This window comes from Phoca vitulina, unplaced genomic scaffold (genome assembly GCF_004348235.1).
Source record: "Phoca vitulina isolate PV1807 unplaced genomic scaffold, GSC_HSeal_1.0 scaffold65, whole genome shotgun sequence".
Classification (NCBI taxonomy): domain Eukaryota; kingdom Metazoa; phylum Chordata; class Mammalia; order Carnivora; family Phocidae; genus Phoca; species Phoca vitulina.
Window position 1 is genome coordinate 602,960 of NW_022589768.1, and position 15,489 is coordinate 618,448.

The 15,489-nt window shown below is 50.0% G+C and overlaps 1 non-coding gene across 1 annotated transcript; it reads left to right on the forward strand.

The window, feature by feature from the left end:
- The first annotated feature begins 10,453 nt into the window (after window positions 1-10,453).
- TRNAK-CUU lies at window positions 10,454-10,526 on the forward strand. Its single transcript has one exon. It is a non-coding gene; the product is annotated as a tRNA-Lys (tRNA).
- Window positions 10,527-15,489: the final 4,963 nt, after the last annotated feature.

Here is a 15,489-nt window from a genome sequence, read left to right on the forward strand (position 1 = left end):
GGCTAAGTGGCAGAGCCAGAAGCCAGAGCTGGCCTGGATGGAGGTCAAGTTCAGAACTCCATGTCAAAACCCACCGGAGAGGAAGTGGCTGCTAGACCAGTCCTACCCGCCGGAGAGGCAACCAGGTGGCAGGTGCCCCGTCAGGTGCTGTCATTCCGCCTTGGGGGCCTCACCCACCACCCCCTGCAGCTCCTTAGTAGGAGCTCCATCCCCCACGTTATTCCACCCGCACTAGGCCCTGCCTGGCCTTTCCCACCTCTCCTCCCGGCTCACTCAGTGCCTCCTGACCCCCCTCCCAGCCCCATCCTTCCCCGACATCAAGGCCCAACTCAAAGGAGCCGTTCTGGAGCCCTCCCACCGTGTGGGGTTCCCTGGGGCCATAAACTGCAAAGCTGATGTTGCCACCCCTCTGGGTCCCTGCTGCCTGGCGGTGCTCCCGCAAACTTCTCCAAGGACATACTCTGAAGGGCTCTGCATTCACTTGGGAGGGAAGCGTTCCTAAAGCCTTGAGTTTTATCTTCAAAATTCATCCAGTTTGCAGTCTGTTCCGTGTTTATTTTATAATAAAAGCATCTTCATCCTCAAGTGACAGACTTAGAAAATGCTCCAAATATCCACTGTGTAGCACTGTAGAGAACCCCGTGTGAGAAGCAGGCCCAAATCCCCTGCCTCCACATGGGCTCCCTGTCCAGCCTTCTCTGGACCCAGACCCTGCCCAGACCCGCTCCTGCCGTTCCCTCTGCCTGGGGGGCCGGCCCTGCAACATGGGGGGAGCCAGACCCTGCACAGACCCGCTCCTGCCGTTCCCTCTGCCTGGGGGGCCGGCCCTGCAACATGGGGGGACCCAGACCCTGCACAGACCCGCTCCTGCCGTTCCCTCTGCCTGGGGGGGCCAGCCCCACGACATGGGGGGACCCAGACCCTGCACAGACCCGCTCCTGCTGTTGCCTCTGCCTGGGGGGCAGGCCCTGCGACATGGGGGGTCTGCCTGTGCTCCCACCACCCTCACTCATTCTGTGCCGTGATGCTCCGTTGTCCTGGCTGCCAGGTCCCTGGACTCTCAGCTTCCTGGTCTGAACCCCCTTTCCCTTCCCTGCCCGCCCTCTGTCAACGCGTCTTCAGCTACCTCTTCTAAAGCGCTCAGGGACCACAGACAGTGGGTTGGGCCTGACAAATGTCATGCACGTCCCCGGTTTATGCACTGATAAGTCACACCGTCCAGCCGCCCAATGTTTCGGCTTCCCCCACGTCCTGGGGACCTGGAGGGCACCTGCCACAGGGTGTCCGTGGTTTGCTCCCTTGTGGCCTGACACCCCCCCTGGGCTGAGCAGGAGCCTCCTGAAGCCAGGGACCCACCTCCCTGCTCTGGGTGTCGGGCCAGGAGGGCGTTGAAGACTCCGGCTGAACAGCAAATGAGCACGGCCCCACCCTGACCATTCCACCTAAGTTTCTCAGCTCTTAAGTCGCTGGTTAAAGTGCCAAGTAAACAGGGATCCCACTTTCAACTCCCTGGGGGTGGATGGGATCCATTTCAAATGCGGCTGTTGTGCTGAGCTTGCATAATCACCTCCTAGCTCACACACTAGATGAATGTGGGGGGGCGCTCCTGCAGGGGGTCCAACTGACTCCATGGGTTATCACAGCTGATGCTCCGCACAGTTGATGAACCGCGGAGGTTCGAGCCAAGCCCCTGCTTTAGAGATGGGGAGACTGAGGCCCGGGGAGGGGAACCCCACCACAGCCTCTCTCCCTCGGTCTGACGAGGTCCCAGGAGGAAGGCAGGCCAGCCCTGAGGGGTGAGCAACCACGCTGTTGGCCTGAGGCTGGTTTTCTGGCACCTGGGACCTGTTGTGCGGCATGTGGGCAAACCCAGGTGGGGGTCCCCCTGCCCCCCCCGGGTCACGGTTTCTCTCTCCTCCCCATCTATAAGGTCTCCCAGACAAGTTCTAGGGGGGGAATGAAACAGGCAGACCTAGCTGAGGCCCAGCCTGTCACCTGGACCCTCCAGGCCCCACCGGGCAGTGGGCGGGCTGGTGGCCGGAGCTGCCCCGAGGCTCTGATGCTGCCCAGGCCCTGCCTTGCTGGGCGCACGTCCCCCAGATCTCTAGCGCGGCCAGTCTCCGACTGACTCGCTCTCTTGTACAAAAGAGTTTAAAAGCTCTCTTGGAGCTGCTGAACTTCAATCTCCATAAACATTTCTTTTGATAAATGCCAGGATCCACGTGGTGGGTGTTTTGAGAGACTGTTTAGCCACGTGCTGGCACGTTAGGGAGACCCAGACAGTTCTGTCCCTGATTCTCTGTGTAACCTTGAGCAAATCCCCACACCTTTTTTTTTTTTTAAGATTTTATTTATTTATTTGACAGAGAGAGACACAGCGAGAGAGGCAACACAGGCAGGGGGAGTGGGAGAGGGAGAAGCAGGCTTCCCGTGGAGCAGGGAGCCCGATGCGGGGCTCGATCCCAGGACCCTGGGATCATGACCTGAGCCGAAGGCAGACGCTTAACGACTGAGCCACCCAGGCGCCCCTCCCCACACCTTTTTAAAAAAGTTTTTATTTTAAAAATTTTAATTCCAGTGTAGTTACTATACAGTGTCATATTCATTTCACGTGTACAATATAGTGATTCAACACGTCCACGTATTACTCAGCGCTCATCAAGCCCACGCCTCTCTGAGCCTTGATTTCCCCGAGTGTGACGTGGAAGACGTACACCTCTACTTTGTTGAGCTGCTCTGTGAAGTAAGGGAGAAACACCGGCCTGGCACACAGTAAGCCCTCAGCTAAAGGTCGCTGTTCTTATCTCTGACCCCTGATGGCTCTGAGGCCAGGCTGGTTTGGGGAAGGTTTGAGGATGTCAGCCAGGGTTCAGTGAAGACCCCGGGACTCCCTAGGGAAGGAAATTTAAGATTTCTGCCTCCTGGCCCCTGCCGTTGCAAAACAGCTCTGCTGTTAAATATTCGTCAGGTTCTTTTTCAAGCTTGCTTTAGCTATTCGGGGCGAAAGGGGAACCTTGTGCACTGTTGGTGGGAATGCAAGGTGGTGCAGCCACTGGGGAAAACAGTATGGAGGTGCCTCGGAAAGTAAAAAATAGAGCTACCCTACGACCCAGCAATTGCACTACTACCAAAGGATGCGAAAATACAGATTCGAAGGGGCACCTGCACCCCGATGTTTATAGCAGCATTATCAACAATAGCCAAATTATGAAGCAGCCCAGATGTCCATGGACTGATGAATGGATGAAGAAGATGTGGTGTATATATATAATCAATACAATTACTTAGCTATCAAAAAGAATGAAATCCTGCCATTTGCAGTGACATGGATGGAACTAGAGGGTATTATGCTAAGTGAAATAAATCAGTCAGAGAAAGACAAATATGATTTCCCTCATATGTGGAGTTTAAGAAACAAAACAAAGGAGCAAAGAGATAAAAAAAAAAAGAGAGAGAAAGATGCATACCAAGAATCAGATTTTTTAATTTATTTTATTTTCTAATTTTTATTTTTATTTTTTTTTTAAGATTTTATTTATTTATTTGACAGAGAGAGACAGCGAGAGAGGGAACACAAGCAGGGGGAGTGGGAGAGGGAGAAGCAGGCTTCCCACTGAGCAGGGAGCCTGATGCCGGGCTCGATTCCAGGACCCTGGGATCATGACCTGAGCCGAAGGCAGACGCTTAACTGACTGAGCCACCCAGGTGCCCCTCAGATTTTTTTTAAAGATTTTATTTATTTATTTGAGAGAGACAGAGAGTGCATGAGCCGGGGCAGAGGGAGAAGCAGACTCCCCACTGAGCAGGGAGCCCGACATGGGGCTCGATCCCAGGATCCTGAGATCATGACCTGAGCCGAAGGCAGATGCTCAACGGACTGAGCCGCCCAGGCGCCCCAAGAATCCTTTCTATGACTGAAGAATATCCCACTGTGTGTGTATATTGTGTTTCGTGTATCTACGGACCTGTTGGGAGACAACTGATGTGGCTGTTGTGAATAATGTCGTGGAACATTGGTGAACCGGCATCTGTTCACGTCTCAGAGATTGTAAAATGGCCCGGTGGGGACCTGTTTCCTCCTTTGTAAAATGAGCAACTGGGTGACTTCCTGCTCTAAGAGTCTGTGAAATGTATGGGCTTCCAAAAAAACTAAGGGGGAGGTGAGGGTGAGGTCAAAGGTCATCCGACCCTCCGGAAGGACAGGGCTTGTCAGGGGCCCAGGGCGCTGTGCGCGCAGTCCTCCCGGAGGACACACGGTGGACACGGCTGCAGCCCTGGGGACAGGGGCTGGACCTGGAGGGGATGTCTTGGGTGGAGCAGTGCGGGGCATCTGCTCTCAGCCTTGGCAGGACCCCCAGCCCTCAGCTGACCCCCACCGCGCCTGGGATGGCAGGGGGGCAGGGAGGCCTGGCCCCACCACCCAACCCGTCCTGGGGGGTCCAGGGACTGAATGAGCCCAGGGCAGAGGGTGGAGACCGGCAGCCTGCGGGTTGGACGTCGCCCACGGGCGGGTTTTGTTCGGGGGCTTGGTGCTGGCCGCCCGGGAGCCTGGGTGGCTCAGTGGGTTGAGCGCTGGGCTGTTGACTTTGGCTCAGGTCCTGGTCCCGGGGTCCCGGGGTCCCACTCGGGGCTCAGCGGGGAGCCAGCCAGAGGCCAGCGCCCGCTGCCCCTCCCCCGCCGCCCCTCCCCCGCGCATGCGCACAGGCGCTCCTCGCTAAAATTAAAAAAAAAAACCCTTAGTTGCCAACATTTAAAAAATCAGGAGTTTTTAGTTAAAATCCAGATTTGTGATCCCTTTTTAACTACAGTCAGAAGAGCTGGTGGGCTGGCCCGCGGGCCCTTCGGATCCAGCCTCACAAGCGTCCATCCCCGGCCCCTCGTCTGCCTGCCCCGCGGTGCCCCTTCAGCTCTCCTTAAATCCCTTGTCAGCCCGCCTTCCTGAGCTCCAGAAAGTGAACGGTCAGAAGTGGGGTGCTGGGGCGGGCTGCCTCATCCCTGTTCCAGCTCTATTATTCATTAGCTGTGTGCCCTTGGGCAAGTGACTCAACCACTCTGTGCCCCAGTGCCCTTATCCCTAGGATGGTAACACAACACTTTCCTCCCAGGGCGGTTGTGCGGCTTCAGTGGGTACACACACACACACACACACACACACACACACACACAGCGCTTAGGCAAGTGGCCGGGTCGTGGGCAATGAGAAGGGGCACGAGAGCAAGTGGCCGCGAGGGTGCTGAGCCCCCGCCCGCAGCACAGACGAGCGGGAGGCCCAGCCCTGCTCTTGTTAGCTGTGTGGTCTCCCACAGGCCACGCATCCAGCCAGGCTGACGGTGCTTCTGGTCCTCGGAGACCCCACGAACCCCACAGTCATTACCGTGAAGTGCCGCTGAACGCTCTTGGCGCTGGTCCTCAGCACTCCCCAGCCCCGCGGCCCACCCCTTGCAGAGCTGGCCAGTGGACACTGATCCCACAGGCTGGGAGATTGAGCTGAAAAGAACAAAGAGGCTCTGCTGGGCTCACAATGGCACCATTGTGAGCACACGGGGCTCACAGTTTCCTTTCTGTCCTCAACCTGCACAGATGCCCTGGAGGGCCCGGGTGGGAAGGCGTGGGAGCCCTCCCAGAGTTCTGCCTGCTGTCCCGGAGGCCAGAGAGGAGGCACAGCCCGCAGGACCCTGGTGTGTGGGGGGGTCTCCTTGTTATGCAGATGAAAAATCTGGGGCCCAGGGGGGGGGGGGATACTTGCCTGGTGTCACGGGGCAAATGGGGGGGGGGGGTTGCAGAAGCAGGAGGCCCCTCTGCTCCAGGCCTTACCTCCCCCGGGGCTGTTAGAGACTTAGACTTTAGCCATTTGACCTTTTATCCAAATGAAGTTGTATATTCTGTCACTAAACACACTGACAAGATGTAAAAAAGTAAACATTTATCTTGCAACTTAAATATTTAGAATATACCTAAACTCGTATCCTGTTTTGGCATTTTTCCGCTTCTTTTTAAAATAATAGCTTATTGAGATATAATTTACATACTATAAAATTCATTTTTTTGTTCCTTAGAGGGAAGGGGCTGAGGGAGAGGGAGAGAAAGAACCCCAAGCAGGCCCCAGACCTGAACACTGGGTACAGGTTTTGTGGGGACATGTTTTCGTTTCCCTTGGGTCCATGCTAGGGGTGGCCCTGCCGGGCTAGAGGGTAACTCTGGGCGTGACCTTCTGGGGACCTGCCTGCCGTTCTCCAGCTCCGCGGCCGGGTTCCATTCCCGCCAAGCATGTAGGAAGGTCCCTGTTCCTGTCCTTCCTCACCAATGCTCTTGGCATCTATCGGCTTCCCGACAGCCTTCAGGGAGTTTGGCAGCAGCGTGGCCCTGCCTGACCGCCAGGCCACCCCGCCCCACCCCCACGATGCCCAGGGGTGGCCTTGGGCTGCTCCTTCCCTACGGCAAGCCTGTCTCCTTGATATGAATGAGATCATTGGTGGAAAGCACCTGGCAGGTGGGGGGCACCAGGGGCGGGAAACCAGGTCCTCGTCCTGCCAGACCCACAGCCCAGTGAGGCAGTCAAGTGCCCTGCGGCACACATATCCGTTCGTGCAGGCTTCTCTGAAGTCCAGCGGGCAGTTTGCAAACCGCAGGCTGTAAGGGTGCCCAGTGGGCATTTGAACCCAGCTGGTCTCAGGCCAATGCCCATGGGCTTACTCTCTGCACACTGGACCGAGGGACAGCGTTGAGTCAGAAGGGAGTGTGGTCGACCGTGGGTGTGCAAAGAAGAGTGTGTTTGCCATCTGGGAAGCAGTAACGCCTTCCTGGGGAAGGGCCTCCTGACCGCGGTCTTCTAGGATGGAGCTGGGAAGGGAGACTGGGAAGTGAAACACCAGGCCCAGGAGAAGGGCACTTAGCCTCCTGGAGGCCTGCAGACGCATGGCTCTGCTCTTCCAAGGTCAGTGTGGCTGCAGCCTCAGGCAGGGGGGGGGGGCGGGCGGGGGCGGGGTGGGCGTCGAGGCCGAGAGGCGAAGCAAGACCCATCAAGACCAGGCAGGTCTGATTACGGGGTTCAGACTTCGGACTTCATCCCGGGGCAGTGGACAGCCCTGGAGAGTTTTAGGGGAAAGATCCGAAAGATGGTACTGGCTTCAGAGGTCTCCCCCAGATCACCGAGGAGTCTGGTTTAGCTGCGGCTGGTACCCAGAGGGGAGAGGGGAGGAGGCCAGACTGGTTCTCATCTCAGCCGTTTCCATGGTGACACTAGAAGATGGTAGGGTTCCTTTGAATGAAATATCCCTACTGAGATTTCAAGTGTGTTTGTGTTTCAGGCTGGCCTGGATCCTGTCTTGGAACAGAGAAGGTGAACGGAGAGGGGGAGGGGCAGGAGATGCTGGGGTCAGGTGGTGTGGGGCAGAGGGGCCCCGTCGTGCTGCCGGCCTGTGCAACCTTAGCCCCCCATCCTCCATCCCTCCATCCTCGCCCCCAGGCCTCCCAGGACCAGCACCTAATGGTAGTCAGGTCATGCCTCTTGGGAAGAAGAGCTTTTCTCCTTGTACTCAGGGAGCTTCTATGGAGACCAGCACTTTCATTCTGGGGCCTGGGCGGTCACTAGTTCATGAGCTCCTTAGGGACCTCCTGAAGCCCTTTCTCACTCCCCCTACCCTCATATTTTGCAGCTGAAAAATAGAAGTCCGCATTTGGGAAATGGTTTGCACGAAGGCTAAACATTGCAGAAGACCTGCCTCAAAAAACTAAACTTAGAATTACCCTAGGACCCAGCAATTCCATTTTGGGATGTATGCCCAAAGGAGTTGAAAGCAGGGATTCCAACAGGTATTTGTACACCAACATTCAGAGAGAAGGTGAAGTAACGCAGATGTCCATTGACAGACGAAGAGATAAACACAAGGGGGCACATGCACACGCTGGACTATCACTGAGCCTTAAACAGGAAGGACATTCTCACACCTGCTACAACATGGATGAACCTTGAAGACAATATGCTTGGTGAAATAGGCCATCACAAAAGGACAAGTACCGTGTAATTCCACTTGTATGAGGTACCTAGAGGGGTCGAATGGCAGGTCCCAGGGGCTGGGGGAGGCAGAGGGGGACCTAGTGTCTAATGGGCACAGAGCGTCAGTTTGGGACAATGAAAGAGTTCTGGGGACAGATGATGGTGATGGTTACCCGACTACATGAATGCACTTAATGCCCCTGAGCTGTACGCTTCAAAATGGTTAAAACAGGGAATTTTATGTATTGTGTTATTTCATCACAATTTTGAAAACAAGAAACACGCATACACAACTTCCAAAGGAACAAAGATCCAGGTATCTTTGGTCCCAGAATAGTTCTTTCTGAATAACAGGCTCTATTGAGCTGTATCATTTTGGTCCTGGTACCCCAGGAATTAGTTTGGTTTAAACAGCTTAATATCGAGGGTACTATGAGCTCCACAACAATCAGCTTTCCTCCTTTGCCGGGACTGCTAGGAAGGTGTGGACCAGATTTGCAGTCCTCTTATACTTGAGAAGAACCCAGCACTTCTGGGTTCTCATTTCCGTCAGCCTAATTGTAGAGTAACGTAATGTTCATTCTCCAGTCATACCTTTGTTTTACTTTCTTTTTTCTTTCTCATCTATTTTTTTTAAATAACCTTTTTTATGATTATACAAGTATATATATGCATTTTAGGGAGCTAGAGAATAAAGACAAACAAAAATTCAAAAAGTAAAACTTGGGATTCCTATTACCCAAGTGTCACCATTAATATCTTACTACGTGGCCTTCTTTTCCTAAGAGGAGAGATTACATTTTGCCTGCAATCTCCTTCTTTCAATCAGCCACCTCCATTTTTCTCCTATAGTGAATTTTCAGCTCATCTGATATTCAAAATATACTCACTTCTCCCCATGGATCCCCAAATCTGATTGATAGCTGGTTTATCCAGAACAGTGTCCGATCCAGGATCACCTATCTCATCTGCCTGGTATGGCCCTTGGGCCCCTTCATCTAGCAGAAGTCATTTCTAGGAATACAATACTCAATGAAGACCCTGGGCCAGTTGTCCTGCAGGTTTCCCATCTTCTGATTTTGTGTTACTGCTTCCGAGTGGTGTCATTTGTCTGGTTCATCATGCCTCTTCACTTCCTGTGAACTGGAATTAATAGCTAATGGCTGGCAAATACACACAAAACATTTTTGGATAGAATAAATAATTACCCCTGATCCTGTGTACTTCAAATTGCATTCCTACCAGAGACACATGCTCTTGTTGAGGATTTAGTAAAGCCACTAGCAAAACTCAGATGAATTTCTCAGGATGGTGACAGCCAATCTGTCCATTCTTCCATTCAACTGCCCCTCCTGCATCTAGGGAGTAACATGGGTCCTGTTACTTTGATCGTTGTGTATATCCAGTTCCCACCAACTATTAATGTAATGGTTTAACTACAATTTGATCATCCTTGTTTCTAAAGGTTTGTGAAATTATGCTTTTACTCATCCTACATGTGTGTTTTTTGGTTTTTTGTTTTTCCTATGAAGTAGAGCGCTCCCTCATCAATGGGAACTAGGTGGTGATGAGAACTACAGTTCCTACTAGAAAAGCAAAATAAGTCTTTGATTTTTCAGTTTTAGTGGGGAGAGGCTTGAAATAGTGTCCCTTCCCACACTGAGGTGTTATCAGTCTATAGGATAAAGGTCTTCTTCACCTTTTAAATCTGTAGGAAAAAAACACCATATGGCATTTTCAATTAATTTCTGAGACTGCTTAGTTTTTCCATAACCGTCTACTGTGTGAACAATATGGCATGGCTTAGTTGCAAAATCCCATACAACCTCAGAAAAATTCCAGAAACCTCAAGCGCACACGGGCCCCCAGAGGCCAACTAGCTCTACTATTGTGCCTTGGGCTCTGAGCTTTTCTGCAGGATATGCGTCCACGCAGGTGTCCAGCACCTCCCCTGCCCCCCGCATCGGGGGCGAACACCTGCCCCGGGGGTCTCTGGGAGGGCCTGGAGCAGGTGTCCGGCGCTTCCTAGGTCCCCCTGCATGGCGGGCGAGAGTCTCGCCCCGGGGCCTCCAGGATGGACGCGAGCAGGTGTCCCGCACCTCTTAGGCCCCCCTGCATGGGGCGGGCGAGCACCTGCCCCGGGGTCTCCGGGATGGACGCGAGCAGGTGTCCCGCACCTCCGCGGCCCCCGCCCCACGCCCACTCCCGTCTCCAGGCCGCAGTGGGGGTCGCCTGTGTGGCCGGCCTTCCCTCTGACCACTAGAGGGCCGTCTGCACATTTTATCAGACAATGAAAGTTTGTGTGCGCAGAATCAGGAATGAACCGCAATGTTGAGAGTAGTGAAAAACTGTACCCCCAAAATATGAAAAATAAAACTAATGAGAAACATAAATCTCGAGCAGGTTAAAATAATCTTACGCCTTTGAAAGGCTCCAGAAAAGAGGCGGCTTCCGCCTGCCCGGCTAGCTCAGTCGGTAGAGCATGGGACTCTTAATCCCAGGGTCGTGGGTTCGAGCCCCACGTTGGGCGGCTGCGGTTTTGCTTTTCTAAAGAGCCCTCGGTCTCACCAGTGTGTTTTCATCCACGGTGCTCACTGCCACCTGCAGCTTCTCGTTTTCAAACAATGCAACACGTGAAAAACTGCCAAGACTTAACCGGTTTAAAGGGGGACAATCAGGCTGGGGAACAATTTCATCCTCTGAGCACACAGCTCACGGTTACGTGGGGCAGAGAAACCCTTGTCGCAGCGCGCTCTGTGTGAGGGCCAGTGACTCGGATGTCAGGGATAAGAGGACTGAACATTAATGAGGCTGTGGGGTCCTGCCAAAACGTCAGAAATGTGTATTTTTAATTAATATTTAATTTATAATTACTTAATATTTAATTGAATGCTGTGCAGTATTGATTAGTTTGGAGCTCAGCAGTGACTCGAGGGGTTTATTATGCATATTGATTTCCTGTCCTTAGATTCACTTGCTTTCTGCCCTTGGGAAGGGCCCTGGTTATCGGGGGCTGTTTAAAGCCCCCCACCCCCCAAGGACGGTTTCAGTGATCAGCTAATGGGGTAGCTGTTGTGAACAGACCGTTAGGACTATTTTAACGTTTTTTCCCCCTAAGTTAGTGATTCAAACTGAACATTTTTCCATCTGCCATTTGGGAGTCTCAAAAGACCTTTTCCTGCATAGGTTTTCCTAAAAGAACCCAATTTCTTAGGGGCAAAACGTGGCTTTTATGTTGACAACTGCAAATGTTTTCCTTATCTTAGATACTTTCCATCCTTCCTAGCAACCCCCAAACATTCTCCACAGCCACCAGATGCTGTTATCATCAATTCAAGATACAATGTCAGACTCTGGAAGAAACACATGGAAAATTTCAGCATCAGAAATGAAGCTCGCTGAATACCTCTATTATTACAGTAGTTAAAAAATCTTTAGGTGATGCGGGTGATGTAGAATTTTTCAAAAGGCAAAAATCCCATCCGTCAGAGAAGAGGTAAACTGGTAAATTGACAAGAAGTCAATGAAGATATCACCCAGCTATTGATTTATTGATTTTTCATTCCAGTATAGTTAACATACAGTGTTATATTAATTTCAGGTGTACTGCACAGTGATTCAGTAATTCTGGACATTACCCAGTGCTCATCACCGTAAGTACACTCTTTTCCCCAGAAGTATTCATCATGCATCCATTTTATTTATTTATTTATTTATTTATTTATTTATTTATTTATTAAAGATTTTATTTATTTATTTGACAGAGAGAGAGAAAGAGTGAGCACAAGCGGGGAGAGCGGCAGGCAGAGGGAGAGGGAGAAGCAGACTCCCCACTGAGCAGGGAGTCCGATGCGATGCGGGGCTCAATCCCAGGACCCTGGGACCATGACCTGAGCCGAAGGCAGACGCTTAACCGACTGAGCCACCCAGGCACCCCCATGCATCCATTTTAAATTGAACACTGTGTTAGTTGAATTGCACTCCCATAAGATGCATGTGTTGAAGCCCTAATCCCCGGGACCCCAGAAGGCAGCTTTATTTGGAAATAGGGGTTTTGTAAATGTAATTAATCAAAATGAGTTCATACTGGAGTAGAAAGGGCTCTCAACCCAGTACGACTGGTGTCTTTATAAAAAGAGGGAATCTGGACACAGATACACACCCAGAAATGCACATTTTGGACACAAGAGAGAAGGCCATGTGAGGATGTAGGCAGAGGGTGGAGTGTTTCCACAAGGCAGGGATGCCAAGCATTACCAGTAGAGCTAGAAGGAGAGTCCCAGAGCAGGTTCTCCCTCCCGGGCTCAGGAGGAAGCAGCCCTGCCCACACCCTGATCTCAGACTTCTGGCTTCCAGAACTGTGAGACAGTAAATTCCTGTTGTTAAGCCACCCACTCGTGGCACCTTGTGATGGTAGCCCCAGGACACTAATTTAATCAGCATTCTATTAGGAGGTGATTTTGATTTAAAATTTATTTTTTAATGCTCTGTATTAAGTAATTACCATTCATCTCATTTCATTTCATTTTAAAAACGTTAGGAAAAGCGATGGTTTGATTGGATGCAAACGTTCAGCTCCAGGGAGGGAGTTAGGGTCACAGTTCCATCAGAAGTAACATTTAAAAATGAGCTTGATCTCAAAGGATGTTTTTTTCTTGTTGCTGGCTGGTGATTTATTATGTTGACTGATGATTGATTACTATTTTTGCTAAAAGAATATATTCAAAGATATGCCAAATCAAACACACTTTACTCTCCCATGGAACTCGTATTGCAAGACTTGGCATTCAATTATTCTATTAATGATTCATTTTAAGAAAATACGCTAATTCTCTGTGGTTCAGTTTCTTTGACAAGCAAAGGGCAAGAAAAAGAGATAACTTACAAATGAAATGCAAAGAAATGAGTGAACTGTGTTTGGATCCTGATTTGAACCACCCACTTGTAAAAACACATGTATGACCACAATCTGGAGAATCTATTTGCTGACTGGATATTTGAAGATACTAAGAAGTTATTTATTTTTAAATGTAATAACAGCATTGTATTTTAAAAAAGAGCACTGTGTGTTATAAATAAGTGATGAATCACTTGTGGTGAGCACTGGGTGTTGTAAATAAGTGATGAATCACTGAATTCTATTCCTGAAACTAATATTACACTGTATGTTAACTAACTGGGATTTAAATAAAAATTTGGAGAAAGAAAAAAATAAAAAAGAGATGTGTACTCACTTGTTTATGATGGAAATAGATCCCATATCTGGGATTTGTGTTACGGATTTTGGTGGAGAGAGGAATGGTTGGTAGCAACGAAACAAGATTAATAACTGTAGAGGCTGAGTGATGCATACATCATCGTAGTACCCCCTCCACTTTTGTATGTATGTTTAAATCTCCATAAATTTAAATACTATTTGATTATGCAAAAACAAAATTGTCTAACCTCCTTAGCCCAGTGATCAGATTTAGCATCACTGATGAGATGCACAGACATCCTGAGTCTCCTGATGTGACCCAGATGAGAAGTACATAGCATCACCTATAAGATATTCTTGTCAAAAACACACTCAACTTAGATCTAATCAAGGCTTTAGACCTAACTTTAAGCTTATGGAAAGTATAAGGAGAAGAGACGTGAATTAAGTAAGGCCGTGAGTAAACAATCAGACAAATCCAGAACGTCAGACATTCAAAAAGGCTCAGGTTCTTCAGAAAGCAAATGTCATGAACACACACTAATACCTTTAAAAATAAAGTGTGTATGTGGGTGGACTGTTTTGTGCAGGGGGCCCCCTCCCATCCTGCAGCAGTCTGGTGAGGTCATCGAGCTCTTTTCAGAATGATTTCAAATGTACAAAACAAAAACACATAGGATGATAAAGGAAAACAATTCTACTGAAATAAAGTTATCAAAATATCTTAAAATATGGTAATGTGCAGGCTCCATTTCTAATGCATTAAATAACAAGATCTAGCAGCAGGTCTAATAAGTACAGTAATTTCAAAATCATGATGAATGTAAATGGTAGCTTGGAGATATATACAAGAACGGTCGTGTGACATGAAAACATCTGGTTTATATTGTGGCAAAGCCACAGGTGTTGCTGATATTGTAGTTTGTTTCTTTCATTTATAATGTAAGGACAGGCTAAATTTCACTTTGAGTGTGGTGAAAATAAAGACATAATTTTTTACCTTTGAATTGTATCCATGGATTCCTACCGCAAGAACTTCTGGCCTAGATTTAAAAAAGATTTAAGAGATTTAACAACCAAATGCAAAATGTCATTTAATGGATTCAGTTTTGAAAAAAAAAAAAAAAAAAGCAACAAATATACAAATATTTTAGGAGCCGGTGAGGAAATATGGAATGGGAATTAAATGATTTTAGGGAATCACAGTTAATTGTGTTGTGTGTGATAATGGTATTGTTTTATTTAAGAGAACACCTTTCTGTGTTGGAAGTACATACTAAGGAAAGCAGGCATGTGTTATTCTTTCTAGTTGTCTGTATTTTTTTTTTTTTAAGATTTTATTTATTTGACAGAGAGACACAGTGAGAGAGGGAACACAAGCAGGCTTCCCGCCAGAGAGCCTGGTGCGGGGCTGGGGGCTCGATCCCAGGACTCTGGATCAACGACCTGAGCCGAAGGCAGACGCCTAATGACTGAGCCACCGAGGCGCCCCGTAAGTTTTGTTTTGTTTTGCTTTGTTTTTGAGAGAGAGAGCAAGCGCCCGGGGGCGGGAGGCGGCACAGAGGGCCGCCTGAAGGGACAATCTTGGGCAGGCTCCACACCAGCGCCCGGAGCGGGATTGGGGAATCCATCCCAGGACCCTGAAATTAGATTATGACTTGAGCCAAAATCAAGAGTTAGACGCTTAACCGACTGCCCCACCCAGGCGCCCCCAAATAAAGTGACTTTTAAAGATATTTTTACTGAAGTGCATTACTTGTAACTGTACAATGTGATGAATTTTTACAAGTGCCTTACTCGTAAAGTGCATTACTCATAACCATACAACCTGATGACCCTTTACACACGTGAACCCCGCGTAACCACACCGGAGCAGGACGGAGCGCACCGCGGCACCCCTCCAGGCAGCGCCCTCCCACCCCGGGTAAGCACCACCCCGAGTTCTGGGGGAGAGTGTGCCCGCGGTCTGGGTTCCCGTCCACAGGCCACCAGGCTGTGGGGACCGATGAGAGCGGGGTCGGCAAGGCTGTGGGAACACAGGCTCTCTTAAGCTGCTGGTTGCAGGGTAAACTGATGAAGCCTTTCCCAAGGCTGTTGAACACGCCCCAGCCTCTGACTCAGTAATTCCACATCTGGGGCCCCAAATAATAAAAACAACGTGTAACGGTTTAGGTCGAAGGGCGTGGGTTTCTGACGGCGCAGCCCTGAAGAGAACTGAGACCCCATCGGTTAAGGTCTGTGTCCCGGGGGACGTGGTGAGCCCTTGAGCATGGGAGGTGGACGCAGACGTGATCGC